This window comes from Protopterus annectens, chromosome 2.part2 (genome assembly GCF_019279795.1).
Source record: "Protopterus annectens isolate FY-2018-M chromosome 2.part2, PAN1.0, whole genome shotgun sequence".
NCBI lineage: Eukaryota > Metazoa > Chordata > Ceratodontiformes > Protopteridae > Protopterus > Protopterus annectens.
The window spans coordinates 448,746,493-448,761,885 of record NC_056730.1 but is presented as its reverse complement, the minus strand read 5'-3'; positions in this window follow the sequence as shown (position 1 = coordinate 448,761,885).

Below are 15,393 nucleotides of genomic sequence, written 5' to 3'. Positions count from 1 at the left end.
GTGTCTAACTTAAGATTATAAGCCTTTAAATAAACACCATTGTAATGTGTAACACTAAAGGATTTTTATGGTCTCCTATTATATTAACCTAAGTGTGATAATATTAATAAGAATATTTGTTACAAAGCAGAAATCTAAAGAAGACAACATTGTATAGCTATCAGTCAAATAACCATTCATCATAACTCTTTACAAAAGTGAAAATGGAATAAACATTTTTATATATAGAAAATGTAATCTAATGACACACATATAACATGTTCTGTTATATTATAATGCATATGTATTGCTTTTGTTGGTGAGAATACAGCACTATCACTTATCTTTATCCAACTTATTTATAATATAACTATTACAAAATTAGCTTAATAGTATATATAAATTAGAGTAAACTAATATGAATGAAATGTCTGAGTGCTGTCATTCAATTTGGCTGCAGCTTTAACTAATTTACCACTGTGTTATATTATGAAGTGGTTGTTAGAAGCATTAAATAATTCAGCCATAACTATCTGTCACATTTCTTTTACCTTCTTTACAATTACAGTCTTTATTTACAAAGAAGAAGTATTACAAAGAGCTTTAATGTTATACCTGCAGCACATGGCTAAAAAACTACACGTGGTGTTACAATAAAATATGCCCTTCTATGTGTAACCTTATAAAAGTTTCCCCTATTTATTTAACATAAGAATGATTAAAATACTTTAAATAAGATTTAGTTTAAATAATAAAATATTACTTACAACATTCTGGCAGTTGAAAACAAAATTTCTTTTAAAAAACATTAAAACAGTCCATTTTGATTTTTTTCTTCCTGATCTGTGCACTTCCTGCTTTTGGAGGTTGCACCACACTTCCTTTTGAATGTGCAAGCACATTCCAGTAAAGATGGAGTATTGTTTACAGTTGTATAGGCTCGTGTTGTGCATAAAAGACATCCCAGAAACACTGTAAGTATTCTAAGCAGGAAAAAACAAACTAAAATGAAAGCCTTTAGTTCAAATAGCTCACTAATACATTTAAAAGAAAAGGATTTCTTAAACACAGTAAGAGTATTTTGATGCCTAGTTTCATCTGAGAGTCTGTTAAGAGAGTAGGGTTATTTGTGTGAAAGCTTATCAAACAATGACTGGGCGGTATTCATAGTCTCTTGTATAAATGCTGTAGGAGTATTCCTGATATTTGCAAGTGAGAGTAGCAAAGTCCAATTCATAGAGGCCATTTACGTTAATGTACAAGTCCTAAAAAATAATGAGATGCAAATGAGAAGTGTTGTAAAGCATATCAAAAAACGTAATGCTATGACCCCCGAAGTAAATGGTTCACTCAATAATTTTGCAAAGAAGAGAGAGCAGGTAATAAGCATAACCAAAGCACGATTAAGGACTTAAAAATACATAAAGGTAGCACAATCCTCCTTTTAGACAAATTGTAGCTGGTAGAAACTGGTGAATGGAACCATTCTCTATATTTGTTGAAAAGAATTTACACCCAGTACTTGACAAGAATCTTTATATTTTGAAAGATTCTAAACATTTCTTGCATGATTTATTTTATTTTACCAAACAACAAAAAGCTCATAATTGACCCATTGTTTTATTCAGTCCTTATTCACAATGATACCTAACCAGTATGGAACTGAAACACTAAAATGTTATCTTTTAAGGTTTAGTGATTATGAACACAGATTAGTGGACTTACTTTGTCTTTTTATGGAGATTTTATTATAAAATAATGTATTTCTTTTTGATAGAAGTTATTACCCTCAGAATGATGGCATAGCTATGAGCACATCCAGTGTCAATAGCTACTCCAGTACAGTGTTGGGCTATTGGGAGAATGAAGATATAATTAACTGTGTTTGGTTTCAAGTGAATGTGTTGTTATATTGAGGATTTTTTGATGACCTTTTCTTTGCATTGATCTACCTTGTTTGTAAAATTTACTATGTATAGATCAAGTGACGAGATTAGTTTCTTGGATGTTAAAATCAATAGATCAAGAGAAGGAATTAATACTACTGGAATTCATAGAAAGGCTTGCTATAGAAATAAATATCTTCACAAACAAAGTATACACTGTGGACAGACTTTCTGTAACATTGTGAAGGGACAGAGAATGCAAGCAACTAGACTTTATGTGAATAATGATATGTTCAAAGAGGAGCTTTCTGCTCTGCAAAGTAAATTCATAGAGTCGGGATACTGTGATAAAAATGAAAGTAGTGTCATCTGTGTTAGCATATCTGGCAGGAGATTTGTCTATATTCTCTGATTAACTTGTATTGCATGTCTAATTGTGAAAATGTACATACATTTATAAAATGTTGAGTGTTTCCATGCTTATACAAAATGTTTAAAGAATCTGTCAGTGTTTTGATACATTTCTAATTTCAAATGTTTGTAAGGGAGATTCTAAAGTGCAAACTGACTGTGGAGAATCAGCTGATCAGTAGGTGATGTTCTCAGAATGTTCCGGGTTGTTTTGTGATTATTTGAATAGATGATTGGCAGGAAAAAGAACTTTTTCAAACAGCTGATTTCTATTTTTAAAATAAGACAGTTGAGACTGTTAACCTGGACTACAAAAGAGACTGCTGAAGTCATTTGAGTGGCAGTTAGTTAAAAGCAGCAGTTAGTTAAGAGTTGTAGTCAGTTACAGTGCTATACAGTGGATACCCAAAAAAGGACTCACCAAAACTGTAAGCCTGCCTTTGCCTTGCTGTTATGCTTTAGATTAGATCAGTGACAGTATATGTTCTAGGCAGATTAGGAAAGTTTAGTTATTTAGAACTTTGATCTTATAGTTTAATTTTATATTTCTGGTGTTCAAATTCTGGTGTTTAATGAAAATTATTGATTTACATTCAGTTTAATAATTTTACTTATTATTAAATGTTTTTCATTACTTTACATTGTGGCTGGAAAATAAGTGTATTCTTTAGAGTTTAGAGAGTGCTTATACATGTTTAATACTCACCAAGTCACCTTGAATGCCTGGCTGCTTCTGGTCATAGCTATCATTTATTTTGATATTTATTTTTTTAATAAATGATCACCCTTTTAAGGGCATGTAGACCTGTCTGACTCTGGTGGCAGCATTTACCATTTGTACTCGGGAGGGAACACAGGTGGAAATCTGTGTCAGGCTTCCCATAAGTGTTTGAGTGTGTGAGATTTTAATTTATTTTGAGTGTGAGTGAGTCAGATGTCTTAAAATGTAACACATTGCTCTGAAGTATATAATAAGGGATTACATTTGGGGTGGACAAAGGTATATAGTTCAGTCCCAGGAAATAGATCATGTTTCCATTGTGCTCTTAAGGGAAATTGTGGAATTTTACTCTTGTGTGCTCTGTGCTCTGGTGTTTTATGTGACACTCCCACATTGTTGTCAGTGGTGAGAATTGAGGTTCTTTAATTACTGACCCAGGTTTTAAGTGAGGGATGCCACATTATTGCTGGCAGTCCAGTGGGATATTAACTGAATATTACATTTATTGTTGGCAGCTTTGTTGGATTTCAGTAGCCTGTGGGTCATTAGTTTGTGCACTTTTTACAACCACAAGGTAAACATTCAGAACTTCAATCCACCACACTTTTATTTATTTTTCTTAGTTAGATAGTCAGGGATAGCAGGCAAGGATGTCAGCAGATGACTTTAGCAAGCTAATAAAGATGCAGTTGGCTAAGGATTATGAAGCCAGAGGCTTGGTGCATGCTAACTTCACCACTGAAGCAATGGTTTCAGTCATGGTTGCAGCCACAGCTCAGACCAGCAGTTTGGAGGCTATCCAGTTTAATGTTGGTGATGTGCAGCCTGCTGAAATAAGACTGTGCACATTTTCTTCAGAGGATATGAGAATCTGTCTGTAGTTAAGGAGATTAGAACTGGAAGCTGAGGAGAAGTGGTGCCAATATGAACTGGAGGCTGAGGAGTGAATGCAATGTCTAAAGACTGAGGAGAAACTGCACCTGGAGACCCAACATTTGGAGGCCAAACTTCTTGAGCTGGAATCAGCAGAGAGAGACTGAGGTGTTTAGAAGCTGAGGACAATGAGAGACAGCATCATCATGAAGTGGAGTTTCTTACCCTTCAAGAGGGTCATGGAGGTAACAGTGAAGAGAATAACTGGACCCCAAGACCAGTAAAGATCAGTAAACTTTTTCCCAGTACAGGGATGGGGATGACTTTTATAGTTTTATTCATATTTTTGAAAGGGTATGCAGACAATATGATGTTGACTTTAAGGTCTGGATTCGGATCTTGACTCCCTTACTCCATGATAAAGCTGTTCAGCTGTAACAAAGTTAAATGATGTAGATTGTTTGAATTATGACAAAATAAAATATTGTTTACTTGACTGTTTCAAACTTATACCTGAGGCATATAGGAAAAGGTTTTGTGAAGAATGTTTCAAACTTACACCTGAGGAATATAGGAAAAACTTTTTAGAACAGACGCAAGGGAGATGAAAGTGTACATGATTATATTGCTGAATTAAATATTTACTTTCACAGGTGGGTGAGTGGATGTCAGGTTATCACTTTTGAGGGACTGGCAGACCTTTTGGTGAGGAGAAAAGCCCTCAGTACTTTACCTGATGACATAAGAGTCTGGTTAGCAGACCATGAGTGTAACTCTGCAGAGGAGTTGGGGAGAAAAGGTTATCTCTATCTGGCAAGTAGAGCACCACTGCATAAGACAGGGATATCCAATGCTGCATATGGACATAAAGGAACCCGTGGAGACAGTCTAAACTATTCCAACAGAGTACATCAGCAATGGAAGAAACTACTAATCCAAATGCACGGTTAGGGATTAGATGCTTCCAGTGTAAACAGAGGGTACACATACAGCCAAATGTCTATTGAGGCACGGTGAGAAACAGAAAGTGAGGGAGCCAGTAAGTGTGGATGACAAACTGCTAGTGGTAAGTTGTTTAGCAACAACTGGGGTTTCACATTATCACCAAATGTATATCCTATCTAAATAGATGGTAAACAGGTAACTGCTAAGAGGGACACAACTTCTGATATAACCATTGTGAGGCCTGCAGTGGTTAGACAGAGCAGTACTTGCTTGGGTAGTCCACTCCAGTCAGAGTGCTGGGAGGGATCATGTTCCAAATACCTTTGGCTAGGGTTCATTCTGACTGGGAGGTTGGAAGAGAAAGCAAGCAAGTAGGTATGTTTGAGGATATTACAATAGATGTCCTGATAGGGAATGGCTTTGGTGATGCAATACACTGTGTACATGCAGTGACATGCAGTCAGGCCTGGAGAAAGTCATGTAGGTCTAGTAGTCTGGGAGAGACCCAGAAAGGTCTCATACCTGAAGCTGGGACTGGCATGGTGGCTGTTTCAGAGAAGGTGCTATCTGGTAACAGTAAGTCCGAATGTGAGCCACAGCTGTTGGTGGGTACTGATGCTACCTTGGACACTGTGACTGCAAGAATAGAGGTGAGTGGTGATACTCAGAGTGACAGCAAAGCACAGCTGTCAGAACTGACTAAGCTACCTGTGGAAGGGGGGTTGGGGAAGGTCATGAAGGTAAAGTTGAGACATGCTATGTTACAAAGCTTGAGGAATATGGCTAAGGAGGCACCTGGGGCTCAAGGAAGAGTGGAGTCTGTACACTGGAAGAAAGATTTGTTGTATAGAGAGTGGACTTGGAGAAGTGGGCTAGAAGGTAAAGTAATACAGCAGTTGGTAGTGCCTAGAGCTTACTGTCTACCATATAACATTCCTTTCTCAGGTCATATGGGCATAAGATGTACTAAGAGACATATTACACAAAAGTTCTGTTAGTCTGGGATAGAGAGGATTTGGTAGGATATTGTAGGACTAGTGAACAGTGCCAAAAAGTTGATAAAGCAGGGGATAAGGCTAAGGCTCTGTTAATTCCTTTACCTGTTATCGAAGAGCAATTTCAGAGAGTCGCCCTGGATATTGTGGGACCTCTGAGTACTCCATGTTCTACAGGAAAGAAATGCATATTGGTGGTAGTAGACTATGCTACCAGATATCCTGAGGTGGTGGGTCAGTTATCTATTGAGGCAGAGAAGGTGGCAAATGCTTTGCTAGAAATATTCAGCAGAGTAGGTTTTCCATGGGAAATACTGACTGACTTGAGGTGCCAACTTCATGTCAGACCTGCTGAATTATCTGTGGAAGTGTTGTGGGGTGAAAAATCTTAAGACCCTCCCCAGAGTAATGGTCTTGTGGAGAGATTAAACTCAACATTGAAGCCTATGCTGTGGCCATTTGTAGATCAGCATGTGAGGGAGGTCTTGGATAGGTTAAGTAGGGAAGGATTAACCATTAAATCCAGTAAGTCAAGCAGGCATGACAGAGATCATTTAGGACAAATAGTGGGTAGTGGTAAAGCTAGGTCAGAACCTATTAAAGTGGAAGATATTGAAGCGTGGCCAGTTCCTGTTACTAAGAAACAAGTGAGAGCATTTCTAGGGACAGCATGGTATTGTAGGAAATTTGTGCCCAGTTACAGTACCATAGCTGCACCCCTTACTGACCTAACTATGAAGAATAAACCAGACAAGGTAGGGTGGACCACAGATTGTGAACAGGCATTCTATAAACTTAAGGAGATTTTGGGAGGACTCTCCTGTGTTAGCCAGCCCAGATTACAATAAAGAATTTATTCTACATGTGGATGCTTCAAATTATGGGATGGAGGTTGTATTAAGCCAAGTTTGCACAGAAGGAGAAGAGCACCCAGTGGTATATCTAAGCCATAGACTCCAACCTAGAGAAAAGTGTTATGCAGCCATGGAGAAAGAATATTTGGCCATAGTGTGGGCATTGCAAAAGCTACAGCCCTAGCTTTATGGAAGAAAATCCACTGTAATCACAGATCATAACCCTTTAACATGGCTTAATAGGGTCTGTAAGTAAAATGCCAAGTTACTGAGGTGGAGTCTAGATTGCGAGCATATAATATGACCATACAACATTTCAGTGGGGTTAATAATGCCAATGCATATGGATTGTCCAGGAGAAGAGTGAGTTAATATTCCCAGGTAGACTCACTTTTCTCACATGTCGGTTCTCAATGGTCCCTTGAAAATCATGCTGGTGTCATAAGGGAGGGGATGTGAAGAAAATGAAAACACTGTCATCTGTGTTAGCATGTCTGGTAGATTTGTGTACATTCTGAGATTAACTTGTATTGTATACCAGCATGTCCAGTTGTGAAAATGTAAATAAGTTTTTAAAATGTTGAGTATTTCCTTGCCTATACAAAATATTTAAAGAATCTGTCAGCGTTTTGATACATTTCTAATTGCACATGTATGTGAGGGAGATTCTAAAGTACAAACTGTCTGTGGAGAATCAGCTGATCAGTAGGTGATGTCATTAGAATGTTCCTTTTATCTGTGTGATTATTTGGACACGATTGACAGGAAAAAGAATTTTTTCAAACAGCTGATTGCTATTTTTAAAATAAGACAATTGAGTTTGTTAATCTGGACTATAAAAGAGACTGCTGAAGTCAGCTAAGTGGCAGTTAGTTTACAGCACAGTTAGTTAAGAGCAGTAGTTAGTTAGGAGGTGCAGTCAGTTACAGTGCTATGCTGTGGATACCTGAAAAAGGATTCACCAAAAACTGTAAGCTGCCTTTTTCTTGCTGTTATGTTTTAGATTAGATCAGGGACAGACTTCTGTACTTGGATTAGGAAAGTTTAGTTACTTATATTTTTCTAAGATGACGGACTTCTGTCCTAAAGTTTAATTTTAATTTTCTGGCAATTGAATTGTGGTGTTTATTGAAAATTATTGATTTACATTCTTTTAGTCATTTTACTTATTATTAAATGTTTTTCATTACTTTACATTGTGGCTGGAAAATCAGTGTATTCTTTAGAGATTAGAGAGTGTTTATACCTGTTTGATACTTTCCAGGTCACCTTGAATGCCTGGTTGCTTCTGGTCACAACTATCATTTATTTTGATATTTAATTTTTAATAATTGATCACTCTTTGAAGGGTGTGTAGACATGTCTGACTTTGGTGGCAGCATTTACCATTTGTAATGGGGAGGGGACACAGCTGGAAATCTGTGTCATGCTTCCTCTAAATGTTTCATTGTGTGAAATTTGAATTTGTTTACAGTTTGAGTGAGTCAGAGGTCTTAAACTGGAACACATTGCTCTGAAGTGTATAATAAGAGATTACATTTGGGGTGGACAGAGGTATATAGTTCAGCCCAGGAAATAGAACATGTTCCTGTTGTGCTCTTAAGGGAAATTGTGGAATTTTACTCTTGTGTGATCTGTGCTCTGGTGTTTTCCATGATGCGCCCATACTGGTGTCAGTGGTGAGGATTGAGGTTCCTTAATTACTGACCCAGGTTTAAGTGGGGAATGTCACACTATTTGTAACAGTCCTATGGGATATTAACCGGACATCACAATACAATATACTTGTAGCAAAAAATAGGTGAGGCAACGCAAATAGCAGACAAACCAACAATTTATTCAATAGTAAGCACTTTCACAGTAATCACTACAGCTTCATCAGACATTTACAACCATAAAAATACCCTTGTTTTATATACTGCAAACCTATCATGTGATCAATTAAGTAACAATTAATTAATCAGACACAGCTTCTTGAAGTCACATAGCAAACTTGCATCTGAATATACATGCAAAGAGTGAAAAATGCAAGAATAAAAAATACAATAAAATATCTGCACGTCTCTATCACATACATATGACTAACTAGGAAGATGTACGAACCTGTATAAAAAACTGTTCATATAATAAAATAAAAATAAAACATAAAACTACCTTTTAAAATACATATTAAACCAAACCCCTTTACTTCCTAAGTCTTTTCATCTTAAGTAGAGGTTAAATAGGTACAACATCAGATGTACGAACCTGTATAAAAAAACTGTTCATATAATAAAATAAACTAAAACATAAAACTACCTTTTAAAATGCATATTAAACCAAACCCCTTTACTTCCTAAGTCTTTTCATCTTAAGTAGAGGTTAAATAGGTACAACATAATTCAAGCCCTTCCCCATATTAGCTCTCAGCTTAATGATCCATTTTGTCTCCATGGCTTCTGTCTTGTTTCTTACATCACCCATTCTCATTCCTGGTAGATTTTTAGCAATAATGAGAAATTTAAAGTTATGTAAAGGTCCCATCTGAGAAGTATGTTTCGCTAATGCATTAGTTAATATGTTGTTATGTATATCATAAATATGTTGTCTTATCCTAAATATAAACATTATGTCTGTTTTACCTATGTAAAATGCACTATATAGCTGGCACACAGCCATGTATACTATATGTTCAGAATTACAATTGCCATTAACCCTGATAAAAAGTCCTTCCCCAGATTTGCATGTCTAAAACTACCTTCTGAGTTAATATAACATACACTGGTTACGTTTCTCACATGGGCTAGTGCAGTACCTATCAACCTGTTCTTTCTCACTTTTATCAGGATAACATAACATCTTATTCATGTTCTTCATATTCCTGAACTTAAATGTAGGGGTGGGGCCTACAATCTCCCTTACTGCTGGGTTCATCATTAAAATGGACCAATATTTTCTGTATGCCCCCAAAATGGGCTTCACATTGTTGGTATACCAAACAGGGACTCTTAACCTACTTTCATTTGGGCCATTGCTTCTGCTATGTCTCTTATTTTGTATACTTCGTTCAGGAAAAATAAGGTTGAGCTGAAGTTGTTCTCAAAGACCTAGCATTCTCCATAACGTTAGAGACATATATATGATTATATCCCCTTTTAATTAATTTGCTATCTAGCTCTTGCAATTCTGCATCAAAAGCTGCTAAGCTGGTATTTAACCTTGATGCCCTCATACTCTGACCTCTAATGACATTATTAAACACATATTGGGGGTGCATGCTGTTCTTATGTAACAACGTGTTTCTATAACATTCCTTTCTATGTATACTGGTATTAACCCTATTTTCATTGTCAATGATAATCAGCACATCAAGGAAACTTATAGATTCTCTTGCAGAATTCAGGGTAAACCTTAAAAATGCAGCTGAAGTATTCAAATATTCATAAAACAATGCAGTTGTTCTTCATTGCCTTCCCATAAAAAGAAAAGGTCATCTACAAATGTACGGTATAATTTCACATTCATTCTATATGGGCCTTCTAATATATACTGTTTTTCCTATACTGCCATGACCAGGTTGGCGTAGCTATTGGCACATGATGTGCCCCGTACACATGTTCATTAAACACAAAAATATTGTGCAGTAAGATCACCTCCATCAGAAAGGTGTACAAGTCAATAGTACTTCCATCTAGTTGTGTCTTCTGTAGAAAAGCTCTTAACATCTCTATGCCCTTTAAATTTGGAATTTTGGTAAACAAGGATTGAACATCTATTGTAACCATTAAAATACCTGTAGATAGCTTCCCTTTAGAATACTTGCACAAACAATCAACAAAATTCTGGTATCTTTCACTACAACCTCATACAAATCTAAATAAAGTCTAATTTTTTTCTCTAAAAATATAGACCATGGTTCGTTACTCCAACCCCCTCCCAAAACAATGGGTCTTATTAGTGGATCTTTAGCATTCTTATGGATCTTAAGTAAACTATGTATACTTGGTGGTATTGGATTATGAACAGTGAAATATTATAACAACTTAGAGTCTATCAAACCTAGTGTGAAACCTTCAGCTGAATCACAGTTTATACTATGTACCATTCTTTCTACATCAACCATGGTTATTTTACTGTAAGTCTCTATGTCATTCAAAAATTCTCTAATTTTATTAAAATAATAAGTGTGGTCCATCACTATGATGGGCCCCCCCCTTTGTTAGCTGGATGTATACATATAGATTTATCATTTTGTAGATAAAAAAAAAACATTCTCTCTTCAGTTGTCATATTAAAAAGTCACTTCTATGAAAGCTAGCATCATTATAAAATAACATAAATATCATCAGTACATGCTTTCTCAAATGCTGTTAAAACAATATTATTATTAGGAGCAAATTAACTTGGTTTGGTAAAAACATCAATACAAACTTCAGAACAATCATTCATAGGATGGCTATTGCCAGTATCAAAAATGCTTTTTAAAGTCACTGACCTCAAGAAAGTTTTCAAGTCCAATATTACATCTGTAATGTCCGCCTTCTGAGAAGGTATAAATGTAAGTCTCTTATTAAGGATCTGAAGCTCACCCTTTGATAATTTCTTACTGGAAATGTTCCATACAATCAGGTCTGACTCTGCCACATCCTCTTGAGCATTTGATTTGTGCCTAAATGTTCTCCTTCTGACTTGTGTTTCAAGCGATTCCTACTCCTGGACCTCCCCCTTTGATCCTCTGTGCATAGTGTAATTGGAAAAGGATATCTATGCACATTTCCTCTTTCATCAAGTGTATTCTGTCTCCCTCTACTGGCATCTTGTATTAACTGCATTGTCTGGCTGCCTGATGCTGTTGGATAGGTCATATTGGACTTCCTTATAACATCTCTCACAATGGAATTATCTAACGCCCGCCATTGCATTACCGGTATAGCTGTTGATTGGTTATTCACCTCACAGGATGTAATTTCCACTACTGGACTAATCTCTCCATGGGACACCACAACTTTCTCATGGAAGATGTTACTTTGAGTCTTACTTGAGTCTTAATTGAGTTGTTCACATTGTTAGAGTCATTCACGTTCTGTTTCAGATCACTTTCAGACACACCATCAGCATTTGCTTCCTGTCTCATTGGCTTCAGCCATGCAAAAACATGCCCTTCCTCAAAGTCTCTTTTATCCCTCTGAATTTTCTTTTGTTTTTGCGACAACAGTTTATGTCCATAAATACATAGCGTGTCAATGATATTACACAGTTTGAGATCTACTATATTTATCAGAAATTGAGCAAATAACTGCTCTTGGATCTCATTAACTTCTTCAACAACCGCTGTTCTTCTGGTACAAAAAAGTCAACAATTAGCCTCATATACTTGAAGCTCAATTCACCACTCAACTAAGAGACTCGGATATGTATTACCATACATTGGCATTTTTAGCACTCATAAGCCTCTTCGTATTATCTGAAATTTAATGCAGGCTTCCATATAAAATATTTGCATTTGTAAGCTATTCAGTTTGTACAAACCATTCTCTACCTCTGTTAATAATTCACATAAGAGCTTGCCATTCAGTTCAACGGTTATCTCTTCTGTATTAACATTAAACATTTCTGTTTCTAATAACGGATTAGTAATTCTGTCAATGTCCCTCAAACTCATTTATATGTTAAAATAATGCACTATGCGCTCGCTTTAATCTAATATCTGACAAGTGTTTAAAAAGCCTGTATTTAAATCTGTAATTCATCTTTCCTACATAAAAAGACATACAACATAAACATCTAGCTAGATACATTATATTTTCAGTGTTAGAGCTAACAAAAGAATCCAAGCTATATTTTTTGGCCAGTAACCGGAAGAATAAAAATCTGCTCTTTACTTATCAGGCTGCATGTTTTACATTTATAGCAAGGGTACGTCCCTTTCTTTACACTATATGATATATTGTTCTTACTGCCCATGCCATATGGGTCTCTATCACATAGGATTTGCTTCAAATTCCTGTTCTTTTTATATACAAACCTGGGACCATTCCCTACTACGTCACTCAGCCCATCATCCGACTTTAAAATTTTCCAGTTATTCCTTATAACATCAAATATCTGTTTGTTATTACTACCATATGTCATATACAGATTTACCTTACAGTTATTATTATTACTATAATACTGTTGCCGATATCCTTGCACCTTCCCTTTCTTCCTATTCTGTACCCCTTGGGAGGAGAACCAAGGTGCTCCCTTGGAAGTTCTAAGCTGTAACACTTCATGGATCCCCTCATTGTATCTCATTATCCTTATATTCTCTGGATTTAAGTCTAGTATTGAAGCCTGCCATCTCACTTTGAAATTCTAGTTCACCTGTATGCAATGTAGATAGACTAAGTGCCTGTCCTTTAATGATGTTTTTCATAACATAACCTGGATGCATACTATCTTTAGTGAGCATAACATTCTTCCAACATTCCTTCCTAAAGACCTTAGTTTTGAACCCATATGGCGTATGATCCAATCTTACATTCAGGAAGTCTATGTGTGTGGCTGAATGGTTCAAAGAAAACCGCAAAAAATCCATAGACAATTCTAAGTACTGAACAAATTCAAATAGAGACTCCACAGTTACATCTTATAAAAGAAAAATGTCATCAACAAAACAACCATAAAAGAGAATGAACTGTTTTCATAGATTTAAGTGAGTGCATAGTGCCTTATTTCAACATACAAATGAATTTGAGGGACATAATTTTCTTTTATGCCACTGCAAATGATTAAATCTAACCCAAGAGGGGGAGATATCAAAAGTTATACTGAATTTAGTGAAGTTATATGGATTGTGGAGATGGGAGTAGATAGGTAGCCAGGACTGAATGGACTGGTACCGTTAAAACCTGTTCTGTGTAGGTGTAGATGTAATACATAATTAATCTGCCTTAACTGTTTCAGAATGCTGATAAGCTATGTGCATGTATTTAAATTGGTTTGGCAAAATGCTTTTATGTCTGAAGAAGGGTTTTCCCGAAAGTGCTAACTTTGTTGTAATAAAAGTTTTCGTTTGATTTTATTTCAGCCTGGTGGTCTACATGGTTTGTTTTTTATTTAACATTACATCATTGTCAAGAAGTGCAATAACAAACAAAATGAAAAGTTTTGGGGCATGTCAATGCATTTCAGTAGTAATTGCAAAAATATTAAGGGTATTATTAGAAAATGTGTTGACCACCGATTTAAAGATCAGGGATGTGACTGGAGAAAAGCCGAGGTTTGTCTACAAAAACAAGAGGAATATGCTATGTCATCTGAGAAATATCCCCGATATTGATGTAAATCACAGTATGAGGATTACGAGACCTTACAAGTTGTGTAATTTTTATAGTCACATTAGTAGCGGCTCTTGAGTTTTTGCATCCTGACATAGGTCGGCTCTTTAAATTTAAGGTTCCCATTGATTGTGGAACATGCCATGTTGTTTATCTTGCCTGTTGTCAAATATGCAGGGCATTTTACTTAGATGAGACAAACAGATCCCTAAGACAATGTATCAAGGAACACTTTTACAATATTAGAATCATTCTGCCTAGTAATGCCTTAGCAAAGCATGCAATGGACCCCAGTAGAGACCATGTTTTCAAATTCATGGTCGTATATTTAGTTGAGAAAGCAATCGTAAAGGTGACATTAGAAACCAGCCTGAAGCCTTAGAGGTTAAATACATTACTAGAATGCAGGCAGACAGAGGCAAAGGACTGAATGGGAAGGTATCCTTGAAGCCATTTCGAAAGCACAAAACCTGCACTGATAATTTTGATTTTTTTGTTATATATCTGGGTATACATTTATTTTTAGTTATTTTTCTTATTTAATTTTATATTTTAGAAATGACTTTTAAGGTTATTTTTATGATTATTATTGAGAACAAAATTTTATGTGTTTTTATTGACTATATGTATATACTTTTACTTGACGAAGCTGTTGAATGGCCGTGGATTTGATCTCCTGTACACAATTTATGAATGAAAGGAAATTACATCAGTGAGACCTAAGAATCCTTTTATTGGTTACATAATTGATCTTCTGAAATGATGAATTATTTGATTGGTGTGAGTTAGATACAATGTTTAAATAGCTCTTGTGATTGTATGTGAATAAAGGTGTAAAGAAGCTGTATTGTGAAAGCGCTTACCATTTTTTATTTCTTATATATGATTAAAGAAGCATTTTAACCAGTAAACACTGGTCTGCATTTTAATCTTGTTTATTATTATTTTTAAGTCCTGGATCATGCTTTGGTTTTGCTCTTTACCAGCTCTTTCTGTTGTAAAGCATAGTATGCTAAAGAGGCAGTTTTCTTTCATAGGCCAACAACCTTGTGTTATGCACATCCTTTCTTAAATACGGTGCATTACCTTTAATATTGGACTTGCATTCCCAAACTTAATTGTCCAAGTATGCACAAACACTTCTCTGACAGACAGATGATTTTTTTTCCCATAGCAACCCTTTCATTAGTTAGTCTTAACTATGCACAAGCACTAAAATGAAAAAATTAATTATTTTGCCCAGTGATCCCTTCAACAGTCTGATCATGTATGAACAAGCACTTCCCTGACAGACAATTGAATTATCTCCTCCAGCAACCCCTTCAATAACATTCCTAGTGTGCACAAGCAGTAAAATGAGCATTTCACACAAGAGACCCAAATGGTAACATGCCCTGGTATGCACAAGCAGTAAAATAAACATTTCACTCC